General features: G+C 52.0%; 1 protein-coding gene across 1 annotated transcript in view; it reads left to right on the top strand.

The window, feature by feature from the left end:
• The window catches only part of FGF18 (fibroblast growth factor 18), an 86,644-nt gene that overhangs the window by 1,067 nt on the left and 68,714 nt on the right, over nt 1–16,863 (top strand). The window lies entirely within an intron of this gene.

Genomic DNA, 16,863 nt, shown 5'->3' with positions numbered 1-16,863 from the left:
TTTTTGGGTGCCCTTTTGGTGCAGGCTGGGTGCCCCGGTGCGGGCTGGGTGCTCCGGTGGGGGCTGGGTGCTCCGGTAGCCTTGCCCTGCCGTAGCGGGATCCTCTGGAGTGCCTGAGCCTGGCTAATGATGTGAGAGGGAGTGCTGGACTCTCCTCCTTGCACAATGTTGATTGATGCACTTGCCTTGGAAGAGCAGGCGCTCTCTCCTGCTCGCCCTCCCAATTATTTTTCTTTTTCCCTTTTTCCTTCTCTTCTTTTTTTTTTTTTTTGGTAATTTTTATTCCCCCTCCTAGGGAACTTGCTCCCAAAAAAACTGATACTTTTGAAAAACACCACTTGCCCTAGCCAGGAGAAGGGAGGCTGCGTGCTCCCTCCCCATTATTCAGTAGAAAAGCCTTCCAAGTCAGATCCTGCCTTTGATCCTGCCTCGGCAGGAATGAAGCCGTTGGAGGAACACCCCGAGCGAGCGGCGAGGGCTCTGCAGCCCGGGCGCCCGCAGGAACGGGGAGGGTGGATGGGGGTGCCATGGGGGTGGCCGTTGTCCCCCCCTGACAGCCCCGAGGCCACGCACCTCCCTGGGAATGGGGATTTTAGCTGGGCATCCCGCAGCAGGACTGGGAAGAGCAGGTGCCACCTCGGTGGCTCCATCCCATTGGGACCGGGGGGGCCACTTGTGCCACCCCCTTGGCCCCACACGGTGCTTGGGATGGGATTGCACCTGCTTGTCCTCTCGTAGATACCTGGTGGCACTAAGGGATGGTCCTCGACGAGCGCAGCCGCAGCCTGGGAGGAGGCTCCATCCCTCCAGCCCAGCTAAAAAACCCCAACCAGCCCCATCCCCTGCTCCCAAAAAAAAATCCCCCCTCGCGGTTTTTTTTTTTTTTTTTAATCTCATCCCCTCTGAAAACTGCATCTTGAACCTAACACCAGCAGAGCCTCCCCTCGGCGGAGCAGCCTCCTCACAGGGAGAGGATCCGCAGCTGTAAATTACCCTGCGGTTGGAAGGCGTTTGCTGAATTTCTCCGGTGCGGTGGGTGTTTGGGTGTTTTGTTGGGTTTTTTTTCCAAGCCCCAGGAATAACAGGGCTCGCAGCGCCCCCTCCTCCCTTTTGGTGCTTTTAGTGAATCAGAAAAAGTTTGGCTGGCTGCCTGGAAAGCACTTGCTAAAATCTGATCTCTTACTTCAGCAGCCTTAAAACTTGGGAAGTTATTGGCATTTATACAGTTGGAGCTCGCAGGCTTCCAAAGCAATAAAATAATAAAAAAAAAAAGAAAAAGGGGGGGGGGAAGCAAAAAAAAAAAAAAAGCTCTGCGCTCTGGCGCTGTGAGAACCGTACTCGCTGCTTTTTGTGCTGATTTTGCAGCGTTTTGTGGGATTTTGGGGTGGGGGTGTCCCGGGCCCCGGAGCTCGCTGGGTGTTACGGCGCGAGGCGAGCTCTTTCGGCGATTAGCGTTGGGAGCCAAAACATTAGATTAGTCATACTCAAGGGCCTTCGAGTGAGTGTTTACAGTATTAATGGTAGATGAAAAGATGTGAACGCTATAAGTTTTTATTGCCCGTTTTGTTACACTTTCTTTCTGGATTTATTCACGGGATTACATGTTTTGAGCCTGAATGGGAGCGAGGGATTATAGGATTTCTTTTATAATGATCAGTTTGGGTAGGAGTTAGCCTTTGGTGAACTGGAGTAAATTAATGCATCACTTAGGTTTAATATTTATTTAGGCTAAAGGAAGTTGTTTAGTTTTGCTTAAAGGGCTCTGTGTTGTATTGGGGAGATTTAAGAGCGCCTGAAATGGATTATGTTCTAAGGCTGCCTTTCGCCCTCCCGTGCAAGCCATGACCAGCGGGTTGTCCCACGAGTTAGTCTGAGAATTACCCTCCTCTGCTGCTGCCTGTTACCCCGTGGCTCTGTGTGCTAAGGTAGAAATCCCTCCATCCCCAAAGATGGAGAGATTTTGGGGCAAAATACCACAGCTCAGGTGTTTTGTATCTTATATTGGTTACTCGTGCATGGAGGCTGGGGTGCATGGAGGTGCCAGCTGCCTGCAGTCAGGTGCTATGTGAGCTCAACTGCTGGCTAAAAGCTTTCTTGTAGACCCCAAGCCCACAGGTGATCCCGTTGGGTGTAGCATCACCCGTGGGTGGGTTGTGGCAGCACCATTGAGATGTTCCCCAGCCCATGGGGCAGTCGAAGGGATGGGGGTTTTTGGGAGCAGGGTTTAGACTCCTGGATGAGTCTGACTCCTCCAGGGCTGTGCTGGTGGGTGACGTTCCCACCAGGGAATAGCGTGTGGTGGGTGAGAGGGGAGAGCTGCTGGAGCACAGGCGATGGGTGAGCACCAGCAAGGCCATGAGAGCAGCCCTCTACCTCACAGGGCTGCGAGGAGAACATCTCGTTCTCCGGTCCCTTTCCCCGTGGCAGCAACGTCCACATCTTGTTTTCTCCTCTTGCAGCTTGGGAAGTTCCTCTGCTGCTTGGGGTTGCTGCAGGGACAGTGGCAGCAGGGACGCTGGATACCCTTGGAGAGATTAATTTATACGTGCAGGTTGTTCTTAGGGGTGACCTTTCACTGCTGGTTGCTAAACTCTCCTTCTGTAGCTGATCTTTAGCATCCTTCAGTTTAATTCTCCCACTGCCTTCTCACACTTTCAGGAGCAATGTCTTCCACGTGCTTTTTCCCCGCCGTAAGTCCCGGACCAGTTTTGGGTTTGGAGTCAGTCCCTGCTCTTCACGTGGGCAAGAAACCCTAGGAGCACTTTGGGTAGATGACTGGGATGTCCCATGCTGTGCCAGCCCCGGTGACCCTTAGGCCATTAGGGTTGGAGACATCATGGACCTCAGAGGTCCCCCTTCTTGGGCGCAGGTGGGGGCTGGAGAAGGTTTTGGTGTAGGCTGAGCAGGAGGATGTGAGGTTTTTGGGTTCTGCCCTGGTTTGCAAGAGCTTCCAGCTCTTCTGGACCACCTCCAGCACATCCTCAGCTGGAGCATGGGGTGATGCTGGCACGGGCTGTCCCAGCTGTGCCCTAGAGCCGAGGCTGGTGCTGCCTCAGCTTCTTCCCTGCCCTGATAGACCTCCGCGTGTTCTACATGGAGTGCATCTGTCTTAGATTATGAAGAGGTCCCCGATAGGGCCAAATCCTTTGCTTTTATGGCTCTTGTAGGTTAAGATCCAGCTTTGGAATCTGATCCAGAAGCAAACAGGAGGTCAGAGGAGCGCTAAAAGGCAGCACCGGGCTATTTTCACATCTGCTGGTGTTGTGTAAGAGGAAGGGCTGCCTCGCGCCATGCCAATAGCAACTTATGTTTCTCCTAAGCTCCTGTGCAGCGACAGACAGTTATTGTTTGGGGCTTTGTAAAGTGAGACACGGCGAAGTGTTGCTTCCACACGTTCAGTGAGCCAGATCCTGCGGTCTGGCGAGGCTGCGCGCAGCACATGTGGGAGGCGTGAGCGTGGCTGAGCGGCTCCCTCCCCTCTCCCCGGCGGCTCCTCCGCAGCCGTCCTCCCCGGGGGAGGTTTCTGAGGCCACTGCCACCCCACCGGGGACACCACCAAGCCAGAGCGTGGTCCTTGTCACAACCCAGCCCACCTTGCTCCTGGCCACCTCTTCTGCCGGTGTTGGAGCCAAGGGTCCTTGCTTGCCCTCACCCTCCTGGCCCAGCGCTGGTGGCTGGCACCGAAGGTGCTGGACCATGCAGCCCCATTGGGGCTACTTTCATGTCTGTCCTCCCTGTGGATGGGCCACCCACCTGCCCTTGCCCTCCTTGGCTGGCACAAGCATCTTTCTTGAGACAGTGGCCAAAGCTGCTGGGGGTGTGGAGGCTCTGGGACTTGGGCATCGCTCTCGCAGACCACACTCCGGGATGGGGCAGCTCCTTCTTCAATGCATCGAACCACTCCGCTCCTCGCAGAGACCCCCTGCGTGCCAAGACCCCTCAGGGATCCAGTGCCCCATGGCCCCCAAGGCTGGGAGATCCTCTGCTTGCCATCTCTGCTCAGCCTGGACCAGGACCACCAAGTCCTTGGACCAGGACCACCAAGTCCTCGGCACAGCATCCCCATGCCAGCACCTGCCTCCTGCTCCACCAGGGTGTCTGGACCTCCTCAGGTGAAGGTAGTGCTCCTCCATGAAAGCGTCTGATGTGAGTTCTGCTTTGCTGCCCGTGGCTGGCTGTGGTTCCTGCCCCGCTGCAATACCCACCCCATGCTCCTGCAGGTTGAAGAAGCGACGCCGTGAAGGACAAAATACAGCAAAGGTGTTCTGGGAAAGGCTGGGAAGTTTTCTGTTGATTTTTCTGATAGCAGCTGACTTCATTATTAGGCCCTGAGAAGACAAGAGACGCTGCATAAGCAAAGCCTGATTCAATTAGAGGAGGAGGAGCTCAGCAACGTTGATGAAGTGCGTGACCCCATCAGCTGGAGCTGATGAGATGGTCCACGGCTCTGGGTCTGTGCTGCTGCTGGACTCGTGGTGATGGATGCAGTGCCTGCGACCCACAGAGGCAGGGTTTGGTTGTGTATTACATCGTTTGTTCCTGTTCAAAGCCCTCTTGCTCTCCAGGAAACCACCACGCTGCTTGCCACAAGGGATTTTTATTCCACCACTGCTGACTCATTGCACTGGTCTATGAAATGTCGTGTCCTGAAGCTGCCCCTTGAGTCCTGCTTCTGCCTCCTGGTCTCCAGAGAGCTCAGGCTGGTGGAGGAAGAGGAGACACCTTGGGGTGTTGGAGGAAGAGGAGACACCTCTGGGCTGGAGCAGGGAAGCCTGGCCCCACAGAGCAGCAGTGGCCTCATCCTGATGCACGCTCTGGTTCTCCCGTGGGAGGAGCGAGACTGAGATTAGCACGGGGTGAGTGCAGATGTGGGTCTTGCCCCTACACAGATGCAGATGCCCTACACAGGGCAGACATCCTGTGCCCCCCAAGGTGGCCGCCTGCCCTGGGCACACGCTGCCTTGGCTTCCCACAGCCCCCGGACCTCCCATGTGCTGACTGTTTAGTATGAGGAAGAGGAGGCTGAGGGGAGACCTCATCACTCTCTACAACTACTTGAAAGGACGCTGTAGAGAGGTTGGTGCTGGTCTCTTCTCACAGGTAATTAACGACAGAACAAGAGGGAATGGCTTCAAGCTCCAACAGGGGAGGTTTAGACTGGACATTAGGAAGGAATTTTTCACAGAGAGAGTGGTCGGGCATTGGAACAGGCTGCCCAGGGAGGGGGTGGAGTCCCCATCCCTGGATGTGTCTTAGGGACGTTTAGATGCAGTGCTGAGGGACATGGTGTAGGGGAGGACTTTGTAGAGTAGGGGAGATGGTTGGACTCGATGATCCCAAGGGACTCTTCCAACCTGAATGATTCTATGACAGGTCCTCTGCTGGGAGACTCCTCAAACATGTTTAGCAGGAAGGTTTGCAAGGACAAAGCTGGTGTTCAGATTCCCATCCCAGTGAGGCAGAAACAAAATGTGAGCTCCTTTGGCGTGTTGAAGGCTTGAGATTTTTGAGGTGCGTTGTGGCAACGGGCAGCAAAGCAGAGCTGCTGCTTGGAGGCTTCGATCCACACACCCGCATGCGCTGCAGTTGGCCTTGTCAGAGCTCAGAGAGGTGCAAGGTGCCTTGGAAACAGAGAAGCATAGAATCATAGAATGGTTTGGGTTGGAAGGGACCTCAAAGATCATCGAGTTCCAACCCCCCTGCCATGGGCAGGGACACCTCCCACCAGACCAGGTTGCTCAAGGCCCCATCCAGCCTGGTCTTGAACCCCTCCAGGGATGGGGCATCCACAACTTCCCTGGGCAACCTCTTCCAGTGTCTCACCACCCTCATAGTAAAAAATTTCTTCCTGAGATCTAATCTGCATCTTTTTTTTTCCAATTTAAAACTGTTTCCCCTTGTCCTATCATTACCCTTCCTGGCAAAGAGTCCCTCCCCAGCTCTTCTACAGGCACCCTTCAGGTATTGAAAGGCCGCTATAAGGTCTCCCAAAGCACTTGAGCGGTGTTGAGGAGAGCTCATAGAAGGGTACAGTAGGTGCAGGATTCAGGTTTCCCCTGTTTGAGATAGTTGGGTGGGTTTTGGCTGTTATATTTAATTTCTGGTTTGCTTTTCTTGTTGCACTTGGTGTGCCCAAGGGTGGGCAGAGGGTAGTGATGCTGGGCTTGGAGCCGGGCTGGGTTTCACAGGAGGGATGTGCCCACTCAAACCCTGCTCATTTTCTGCTCGTAGAGCAGCTTGGCCGTAGCATTTTGAGGCAGGAAAGAGAACAGCAGGATGAAGGGTGAAGCTTCCCAAGCCCTGCGGGTGCATTTGGGAGGTGGTGATGCAGCTGGTGACAGGCCCTTCGGTGAAGGAAAGGCCGGGGGGGTGCTGCTGGGGGCTCAGGTAGGATGAGCAGCAGCAGGGGGACTCAGGTGGCCACTCAGAATATTTGATTTTGCTGTAAGCTGATAGCACTAAAGCCTGGTCAGCCGGGCGAGCGGGTATCTCCCTCCACTGTGGGAGTCTGAGCTCAAGATAAAGACTCCCCTGGGGCTGAAAATCATTCTTGTTGGATCTATAAAGCTACTTCCTGGATCCTTCGGAGCATTTTTATGGGTCTCTTCCTTTTCTTAGAAGCTGGGAAAACCCCTGTCGCGCTCTCTCCTCTCCTTGCTGAGCAATAGCTGCTTTTGTTTTGATTTTCCCCAGATATGGACACTTTAGGTATCCGTTGTGATAACAGCAGGTGAAAAATATGTTCAGGGAACGCTGTGATTTAAGAAGGGAAAAATAGGAGTGGCTGCTGTTGGTGCCTGGGAAAGGGGGTATGTGAGGATGGATACCAGCTGCCAAGGCCTTTGCCTGGGCTCTCTGTGGACTGCTGTGGTCCTGGGGGGGCTGGGGAAGGTCACCCCAAGCCTTGGGCACAGAGAGGGACCTAAACACCCTCCTGCCCGTGAGCCCAGTGTGCAGCCCTGGTGGGGATGGCAGCCAGGAGCCTCCAAGATGCTTTGGAGAAAGATGCTCTGCTGCAAAACATGACCATCCTGTACTCTGCTGCTGAGATCAGGGGGGCTTCCATGTGGACCTTATTATTATTATTTTTTTTTTCTTTCATTGCCTCTGGTTTTTTTTTTGTTTCTATCACCCGTTGTGCCATAACAGCAGGTACAACTAGAAATTATGCAGAGCTCTGCTACCTGGTGTGTCGCTTCTGTGTCCTGGTACCTCTCCAGATGTCCACGGAGGATTAGGCATCCAGTGAAGCAGCTGGAGGGAAAGTAAGGAAGAAAAAAAAGAAGGCAAAACACCCACCCCACCAAAATAGAAAAGACTGTCTGGCTCTGCCAAAGTATTCTCCTATTGGAATTCAGCAGCCTTGCCGTAGCATGAAGAGAAAGAAAGGGGAAGAGAAGAGGGGAAGGAGGAGGCTTAGCCTGTCATGGTCTGTGTGTTTCCCTTTGTGTGAGCTCCTCGCTGTGTCGGGGGCTGCGGTGGGTGGGAGCCCATGTGCCAATCTTCCCTGCTTGGCTGGGGGGTTCATGCCCCCGGCACCGGGCTCGTCGGCTCCCTTGGATGCAGGGCTGGGCTCCCCCCACCACGCTTCCACATCTCCCTGCCTGTTTTGCCCCCAAAACTCCTGGATTTCAGGCTACGGGGCAGTGTTTTCCACATAGTGACAGCCCATCCTCCCCAGGCACAGCATCAAATTCTGCTTAGACCCTGCTCGTGGCAAGGATTTGATTTTTCCTGAGGTTTGTCTGCTTTATTCTGCCCCAACCAGCGGAAGAGGGGCTGTGCTGCTGGGAAATCCAAAATGCCTTTAGCATATTGACCTTCGAGTGCAATAAGAGCATCTAAGAGCATCCCCCTGTCTCGGTGTGGTGCTGCTCTGTGGCTGTAGCTGAGTGTGTGTCCATTGAGCCCACCTTCCCAAGGGGGAAGGTGTGATGCTCCGGTGGTGGGTCATCACAGCCCCTGCTTTGGGGGGGGACAAGGTGAAGTGGGATAAAAAGCGGGTGGTGGGGAACCAGACTGTTCCCCATCATCTGGCCAGGGGTGATGGAAGATGGGGCAGAATCAGACCCTTGGGCTCACCCCATGGTGAGGTGGGAGGTGAGGCCGTGCTCTCCTGGCTTCACTGGGGCAGGCGGGGGGGTGCTGGGGCTTGCTGACCCCCCAGGCTGAGGGACCCCATCCTGCAAACAGCAAGGGGGTGGCACTGAGGAGAAGCAGGGTGGCAGGCTGTGCCCTGTGGTTCCTCTCTTAATGTTTTATCATCCAAATCACATTGAGATGGATGGATGCTAAATCTTGGTGAAGGTCCCCAGGAACTGCACATTCACGGATACAAGTACCAGAATGTAGCAATTTAATTAATTAATAAGGGGTTCCTCTTCCTACAAGGTATTTCCAGCACTCTTTATTCCTCTCAGTTCCTTTTTCTCCTGCTGCATATTTCAAATCCCTTTCTTTTCTGCTAAAATACTATCTTTGGCATCGTTTTTAAGGACAGCTTGTTAAAAAGCTGCTGTATCTTTTGGAATACCCTGAGCTACCCTTCTGCAGATAGCCAGAATTAACAGAAAAGAAGCAGGGAGCAGTGGCCAGCCTGGTAAATCACTGGGCTCGTAGCGTAACCCTGGGCATGGCTGGTGGGATGGGAAGCCCTTGGGGGATATAAGTTAGAAAATGGGATGAAGGATAGTATTGATGGAAGGGTGTTCTGCTGCTTCTCTGTTGCTGTGAGTCCACGTGAAGGGAGGGCTGGTCTGGCGTGCTGCGCTCACCCGCAGGTGGGACTGGGGTCACCTCCTTCCTTCCAAACCCTGGGCAGTCCACTGCCCCTGCTGCTCCTGGGGCTTCTCCTGCCAAACTGTCAGATATAAACCTGAGCACATACTAATATTTATCTTCCCAAGTTGGATTCAAACCATGACTCAGTTATACGAAGGTACAGACCAACAGCGAGTGGGGTGCGTGCTCTGCTTCCAGCCAGGATTTCCAACTGGAAAAGGAAAGCTGATTTTCACAGAATCATAGAATGGTTTGGGTTGGAAGGGACCTTAAAGATCATCAAGTTCCAACCCCCTGCCCTGGGCAGGGACACCTCCCACTAGAAGACCAGGTTGTTCCAAGCCCCATGCAGCCTGGCCTTGAACCCCTCCAGGGATGGGGCAGCCACAGCTTCTCTGGGCAACCTGGGCCAGGCTCTCACCACCCTCACAGCAAAGAATTTATTTCTGATATCTAATCTAAATCTCTCCTCTTCCAATTTAAAACCATTACCCCTTGTCCTGTCACTGCACTTCCTGACAAAGGGTCCCTCCCCATCTCTTCTGTAGCCCCTTCAGATATTGGAAGGATGCTCTAAGGTCTCCCCAGAGCCTTCTCTTCTCCAGGCTGAACAACCCCAGCTCTCTCAGCCTGTCACGTTGACCCCCTTAAGCTGCCAGGCCGTGAGGTTACCATCCTGTAGGAGTAGCATCAGTCCCTCCACGTGAGGCTGTACTGTAAGATGGCCCGGCGCGAGTGCGGTATTGATTATCTGTAAAATAAATTATGATGTATGTAGTGCAGGTTTCTGACCCCCTGGTCACGACCTTGCGGTGATTGGGGAGACTTCCGACCAGCTGAGATCAGAATAGCAAACAGCCCCCCGGCGATCGATAGGAAAAACCAGCAGCTCTGATTGCTGGGGCCTTTTACAGGAATAACGCTCCATGCCGCGGACGCGGGGTGGTTTTATCCCGGGGAACGGGCGGCTGAACAACCCCAGCTCTCTCAGCCTGTCACGTTGACCCCCTTAAGCTGCCAGGCCGTGAGGTTACCATCCTGTAGGAGTAGCATCAGTGCCTCCACGTGAGGCTGTACTGTAAGATGGCCCGGCGCGAGTGCGGTATTGATTATCTGTAAAATAAATTATGATGTATGTAGTGCAGGTTTCTGACCCCCTGGTCACGACCTTGCGGTGATTGGGGAGACTTCCGACCAGCTGAGATCAGAATAGCAAACAGCCCCCCGGCGATCGATAGGAAAAACCAGCAGCTCTGATTGCTGGGGCCTTTTACAGGAATAACGCTCCATGCCGCGGACGCGGGGTGGTTTTATCCCGGGGAACGGGCGGTTCTTCTGCAAACTTCACCTAAAATTAGATGGGAAGGTCCGTGTGAGGTGTTCTGCTGTGGGACAAGCCAACCTAAGCGTGGGCAGTTGGGGATGGAAAGCTTTGCAGTGCAAAAGGGAGCAGGCATGTTTCTCCATCAGGGTTTTTGGTGATCAGCAAAGCTGGTTTGTCCAGGCTGGAAGGGAGAAGAGAGGGCAGCTCAGCTGGGGCAGGCACCGAGTGTCCACCCTGGTTATATTGTGTATTTATTTTGAGTATTTAATTTTTATTAACAGCTGTATCTCAGGCTCTGTGAGAGAACTCTTCTGAGTTCTCTCCAAGCCAAACTTGACCAATTTGTGGCAAAATTGATGGCTGAATCACAGGGCTGAGTTTTTAGGGATGCGCAGATGCCTGCAGACATGGAGGTGGGGAATGGGGTCCCTCCTCCACTCCTTTGGGAAAGGATCCCTTTGCTGGGATTGCCCCCCCAACCCAAATAGGTGCAGCTGAGCCACCAAAGCACTGGTGGGGCTGGGGACAGGACTGGGCTGGCCCTGAGGCCCCCCTAGAGCATGGTCCTTGCTCCTCACCCCATGAGCATCGTGATGTGTCTCCAGCTCTGGCCTTGGCCAGGCTGTGTTTATTAATTTGGAGAGGGAGCAAACACATGGGGATGGTTTGCCAGAGAGGCAGAGGGCTTGCTTTCGTGCTGTTTATGTTGAGAGAGTAGGGAATAGGAATTTAATTGCTGTTTGAGTTTAGCAAACAAGAAAACGGGATTTCTTTGCCCGGTTTTCATTTCTCTCTGGGCACCTGCTTTCCCCAGCGTGCACCATCACCCCCCGTGCCAAGGAGCTGGAGAGCAGCAGGATGAGTCGGGAGGTCTCGCTGCTGCAGAAAAATCTGTGCTAACTCTGAGCTGAGCTGGCAAAGCTGCTCTCAGCTGCGTGCCAGGCCCGGAGAGGTGGGGACCTATAGGCATTCCCAGACCATAATGGGAGCTATAGGTGTTCCCAGACCAAACAGGGAACTGTTCCTACTCTTTCGTTGGCACTAACTGGGGCTGTGAGGCTCTGGCCCGCTCCAGCAGGTCCCCCTGCCAAATGATGCTCAGAGAGCAGGGGGATGGGGATGTCTGGACCGTGGCACAGCGCTTTGTAGCATCCCCGTGCTCAGGAGAAAGGGCTTTTGGGGAATCTCCAGCTTCATGTCACAAGGTCTCCTTTCCCTCTTTGCCCACAGCTGGCCTGGATTTCCCCCCAGAAGCATTTTTTTTCCCCACTGCTGGGGAGCTTCATGTCACAAGGTCTCCTTTCCCTCTTTGCCCACAGCTGGCCTGGATTTCCCCCCAGCAGCATTTTTTCCCATTGCTGGGGGCTGATGATGGATGCAGCAAAGCGTGTTGGGCTCTCCCTGGTACCCGTGAGCTGTGTGGGGATGTAGCAGCCCAACCTTTGGAAGGTGCCCTAGAGATTGTAACACCCCTTTTTCTTTTTTTCCCCCGATTTAAAATGTTTCAAAAAGGATTTATTTTTTGAAGCTGTTGAGACTTGTTCCCTGAAAATGGGAAACCTGCAATCTAAATTAATTAAAACCAAATGAAACTTTTCCCTAACGCAAGAAAGCAGAAAGATAAGAAATCCTATTTGTCCAGCATTTGCAGTGTAAAGATTTCCGTGCGGGAATGCAGCTAACAGAGATCAGTACAAATCTTCTAATAGAAAGCAAACCCTGCTTTTCATTTCTGGCCCTGGGCTCACTTGTTTGTTATATCAGATCCTGACGGCAGATTGACAGTTGGGTTTGGATTAAATTCAACACATGGTTTATGCCATACTTTTGATAAGGCTCAATATTAATCTGATATTTTTTGTGTGTGTGTGTGTGCAGTCTTTAGTACGTGAGCAGCAGAATTGTCCGTTTCTAGGAATATTTTTGCAGTGAAACCCTGGAGGAATTTATTTCTGGAGGGAAGCTGAAATTACTGATTTTTAAAAGCTCTCAAGATCCCAAGTGAAGTTGAAATCCATTTACTGCAGGCAGTAGGTTGGACATGACCCGGGCAGGTTTTGAGGTATTTTATTAATTGATATAAAGAGTGTTTTCTTTAAATATCTTTGGAAAGGCAGCAGAGGAGGAGACTGGCTCGCTCAGAGGGACCAGAGCAGGTTCTTGTGCTTTTACCACCAGCATCAGCTCACAGTTGTGGTTAACTGGGAATGAAGATCATCAACGTTTGCACCTGTGTGTGCTGGTGAGCTTGGGTTTCTTCATGGAAATAACCAGTATTACCCCTGTCTCATGGTTCCCTGACCGACCTCCTGTGGTATGTCCCAAAGGTGGGCTCTTAGGTGATGTTGGCCCATTAGGTACAAATAGTTATTTATTTGTGTAGTGTGTATTTATTCTGTTTACAAGTGGGCTTTGCTCTCCGAGGCTGGTGCCTTTTGTCATTGCTCAGTTCCCTAGAAAGAAAGGGGGGGGTGAAAAGGTAGAAGAATTGGGAATTCCCTAGAAAGAAAGTGGGGAAAAAAGGCAGAAGAATTGGGAAAGGGGGGCAACTGAAGGAGGAAAGAAGCAAAAGAGAAATGGCTTGTTCCAGGAAACCTGGCTGCAAAGCTTTGGGTCTGTCCTTGCTGTAGGATGCAGTGATCTGTTGTAGCTAATTCTGGGGCCACCTCCAATGCAAGTGTGGCAACTTGTAAACGTGGCTATTTTGTCAGGGGTGAAGTTGGTCCCACAGCTTGTCTTCGGTGCCTGAAGATGACCAGAGCAGGCAGGACCTGTGGGTTGGTTGTACGGTGCTAGAACTGGAAAAGCTCTGGCTTGTAGGTGATGCTGAAAGCAGCTGAGATCCTTATGCCAACTCTTTATTAACTTCATAAAAAATGAACTGAATGGAGCTGGAGATGAACGTTGCCTGGGTCTGCATTCGTTCGAAGGTGCCTCCAGCAGTGGGTTGGACCCAGTGAGGTGTTTTGGTGAGTGATGGAGCTCCTGGGGCACGTGTCTTGGGGAGAAGCCCTCGTCTCTCAGTGAGAGGGTGTGAGTTCCCTGTATCCATCCCTGTTGGGTGAGCCCGACATCTCCAGCCTCAAACGGAAAATGTGTGTTTGCACAATTAGCGTGGCCCCTTCCTTCCCTGGGAGCAGAATGGTTTATTGATTTCTTTGGCCCGCTCGCCCCCACCTATTCAGCAATAATGACCCTTCCACCCCAACTCTAAATCATCCCAGCCTGCCTCACCCGTAAGCCCTCTAATCTTTTTGGGTTGTTGTTGGTATTTATGCTCGTGGAGGTTTATGATCTGTCGGCGCTGGCTGCTGAAATGCTTTATTTATCCATAGGCTGGGCCACACAGGGAGCGTCCTTATTCTGGTATCATGTTCAGGATGCTGTAGTTAAGGTTTGTGTCAGCACTTCCATGCACAAACCTTGTTATTCAGGGGTTTTGCAACTCCGTGGAAAAGCAAACCAGCGACCTGGCACGGCGAGGGGAGGCTCAGAGGCACACATGAAAGCCCAACAACCCACTGCCCATTTAGGGATTATTAGATGGGCAACCTCTTTCCTCGAGGAAAATAGCCAAAAACATCCTCCTCCTTCGGGTTGATTTTGTAAAAAGGAAAAAAAAAAACAACCTCTTTTGTGTGCTTGTGTTGGTGTCGGATGGGGAAAACACAGTGAGGTGGGACACAGGCTGCAATCCTCTCTGGATACTTAAAACAAAATAAAAGTCTGGCCAACGTGGAGCAAAACTACTTTTTCCTCCAAACAACTCGTGCGCTGCGGAGGGTGGAGGGTTTGGGGAAAGCAGTGGCTACTCCCTGCCACCTCCCTCTGCCCAGCCCCGTGGCCGCTCGGCACCGCGGCCCTCCGAACAGTAGGTGACGGGGTATATAAATGTGATTTATTGCCCTGTTAGCGCAGGAGCTTGTGGGCTTATAAATTACTGGGAGATTTCTCGATAATGGAAGGAGTGCGGTATAAACAGCAGAGATAATAGGGCTCGAGAATGTGTTTCAAAGAACTTTTTGGGGAAGGAGAAGTTTCGTGGCTGTTGGCAGGTACGAGTTGATGGCTGGCTGCGGTGGAGGAAGAGCCTTTACAGACCAACCCAAGCGAGATATTTCTTTTTTTATTTTATTTTATTGCTCCCTCTTAATGGCTGATGGGTTTTGTGGGCTCTCCTGGAGTTGATAAGTCAGGGTGGAAACGCTGTCAGAGCCGGTCAGCCCAAGACAGCAGGCTGGGGTTTGCATCGGGGGTGACTTCTTTAAGCAGAATTGCTGTCTGCTGCTCCAAAGTGATTTTTCCCATCACCAGGAGGGTGCCAGCAGGTCTTGCAGCCTGTCACCACGTGTAGCCACTCTGCATGGCAGTCTGCGGCGGGCTGAAGGCAGCAGTGATGGTACAGGAGCATCGTTTTGGGGAGGGCATCAGTGAATTGGGAGGTGTGGGAATGCAGCTCCTCAAACACGCCTTCAGGCTGGGTGCAGGGGATGCCCAGCTTCGGTGCTTCCCTCCTTTAAGTCCTTGGTTTGCTGCCCACCTTTGGCAGGGCGTGGGGGGAAAGGGTTGGCAACTTCTCTGCAGGCTTGATGAGGAGCATCTTGGGTGCCGACACTGAGACAGAGGTGGTTCCCGTCTCTTCTGGTTTCCCTTGAAGCTTTTGGAGGTGGCCATACGTTTTCTTCACTGAATGTGAACTTCTAAGCCATTTTTCAACATCTTGGTCTTACGTTGGGGAAGTTTTCTGCATGAAATCAGGCTTTGCTGGCCGTTCCTGGAAGTTCCATAGCATGGTTTCAGGTAGAAACGTGGAGAAATTATAGGAAATGGAAAAGGTTGTTGTTAATGATGAGTTGATGTTAATAGCTGAATTTTGCTAAATAAAAATGGGTCTTCCCGGGTAAGTTGATTTTAAGAGATTTACTTTAAGTAGCACATTTTCAATTGAAATTTGGTTCTGTCCACCTCCTGCATCAACAGAGCTCCTGTGGTGATACATTTGGGGTTCAGAGGACATCCAGAGAGCTCCATCCTGCCTTACAGTTCATGAAATAGGCTTTGCAAGGCAAGCAAAGCATAAAGCAAGATCAAAAGAAAAGATCTCCCTTGCAAAGGCGAAGGAAATTTTGCATCTTTTGTTTCAAATAAGTGAATTACTGATCAAAATAATCTCTGGAAAGCTCTGTTCCAGAAATAGCTTGCAAAACTTTTGTAAATCAAGATGTTTTTCACGTACACGGGAAGAGAACTTGGAGGAACAGCTCTAATATTGCAGGTGCTTGGTCATGGTAATTTGGGGAGGGGAAAAGGAAACTCGTCAGCAGCGTGTTGGCCAAGTGTGCAACTGAAATGGGGAAAAGCTCTTTGAAGGACACGGGGCTGCTCGTCTTGAGCAGCTGTGATTTCACAAATTGCCATTTATTTTTAGGTAATTTGCTGACCTGCTCCACTTTTTCACCCTGACTGCGCTTCCTCCACGCTTATTACCCCAGGACCTTGCCTTTAACAAGTCCCAGTGGGTTCAGAGAGTTCCAGTGGCTTGTTCCTGGCAGCTGGTCTCCTGCTGGATTGTGCTGTGCTGTTGTTGTCCCAGTTCCCTCCAACGTCATTTCCAAACCTAAGCCTTCCCTGTGGCAGCACCGAGCATCCCTGGTGAATCTTATGTCCCCTCTGTCCCCTTTCTGTGACTTCTGGGGTTTGATACAGACATGAGCTTTGCTTTTTAAAAAGTAAGGATTGTGTCCCTGGCCCTCCCAGCAGTATCCCAAACCAGGGCTGGTCCGATCGACCATTTGGATGCGGTGGGTGAAGTCTGAGGACAGAGAATATGTCATTACATATTGCCAGCATCCCTGATGAGCGGGAACTGGGAGGAGAAAAGGAAATGCCCAGTGGTGGTTGGTATTTTCTTGGGTTTTTTAGACCTGAGGAGAAGTCAGCGTGGGCCCCTGCGTGAACAGGGCAGGTGAATCGTATGTCCCCTCTGTCCCCTTTCTGTGAATTCTGGGTTTTGATACAGACGTGAGCTTTGCTTTTTAAAAAGTAAGGATTGTGTCCCTGGCCCTCCCAGCAGTATCCCAAACCAGGGCTGGTCCGATCGACCATTTGGATGCGGTGGGTGAAGTCTGAGGACAGAGAATATGTCATTACATATTGCCAGCATCCCTGATGAGCGGGAACTGGGAGGAGAAAAGGAAATGCCCAGTGGTGGTTGGTATTTTCTTGGGTTTTTTAGACCTGAGGAGAAGTCAGCGTCTCTCTGAATCGTATCTTGAAGTTTGCAGAGGTATTCTTCACGTACAGCTCCTTTTCCTGTTTCGGCACTAAAAGCTTCGGCTCAGCCTGGTGGTTGGGGAAGGGCAGGTCCACAGCGACCCCTCGTAATGCTGTCGTGTGTCAGCCACGTCCAGCAACACCAGCCCTGCTGTCACAGGCTTCATTTCACTGCGTCAGGATGAAGAGCCTGGAGAGAGGCTCCCCCCAGGCAGGGGCATCTCTATCAGGTGTCGTAATCAGGCTCTGAAATAGAGCTCAGCCCAGAGAGACACGACTTTTCCCCCTCCATCACTAATGTCAGCAGGCTGGTATTCAGGAGACACGTAACCATTGAGGCTACTGTGGTTTCCAGTGATGTTTTGGTAGTTTCCATAGTTTCCATAACATGGATTTGATACTCTCTGCTGACCTGCAAACATCTCCCTTCAGAGCGGTGCTGCTGGAGACGCTGGGAGCAAAGGAGATGCTCGGGTGAAAGATGA

This window comes from Calidris pugnax, unplaced genomic scaffold (genome assembly GCF_001431845.1).
Source record: "Calidris pugnax isolate Ruff unplaced genomic scaffold, ASM143184v1 scaffold27, whole genome shotgun sequence".
NCBI lineage: Eukaryota > Metazoa > Chordata > Aves > Charadriiformes > Scolopacidae > Calidris > Calidris pugnax.
The sequence above is the reverse complement of the archived record's forward strand: the minus strand, read 5'-3'. Positions and strand labels throughout refer to the sequence as shown.